The following is a 549-nucleotide window of genomic DNA, read 5'->3' as shown; positions in this document are numbered from 1 at the left end:
TGCCTCTCCCCAGAGCTGTGGGGAGCACCAGCCGCCATGGCCAAAGGGAGCATCCCAGGGCCGGGGATGTCACACGCTGCACAATCTCCGCCACACACAGACATGTCCAGTAACGTATATATATTATATTATATTTTTATATATATATATACACACATTAACAAAGAAGTTGCAAAAAAAAAACCAAAACAAAAACCCAACAAAAAAGGGAAGAAACATAACAGGAAGAACAGCCCTCCCCCAAACCAAACCGGAACAAACATGTTGCGTGGGGAGGGGGAGGTGTGCGGGGTGACGGGGGGCTCACCGCATCCCAAATCCCTACAGCCCCCCCCGCGCTGCCCCGTGGGAAACGCCATCATTCACCGCCCGGGGCTGCAGCGCCTGCGCGGGCGCGGATTGGCTGGAGCTACTGCTGCGTCATCATAGGCCAGGCGGGTACAACCAATAGGAGCGCTCGCTCGCGGGCCGGGGGCGGAGGCTGCAGGGAGCGGGGAGCATCAATGGCAGGGACCGGGGGGCTGCTTCCCCCGCCCTCGGGGGGCCTTT

The sequence above is a fragment of the Calidris pugnax genome, unplaced genomic scaffold, assembly GCF_001431845.1.
Source record: "Calidris pugnax isolate Ruff unplaced genomic scaffold, ASM143184v1 scaffold281, whole genome shotgun sequence".
NCBI classification, from domain to species: Eukaryota; Metazoa; Chordata; class Aves; order Charadriiformes; family Scolopacidae; genus Calidris; species Calidris pugnax.
The sequence above is the reverse complement of the archived record's forward strand: the minus strand, read 5'-3'. Positions refer to the sequence as shown.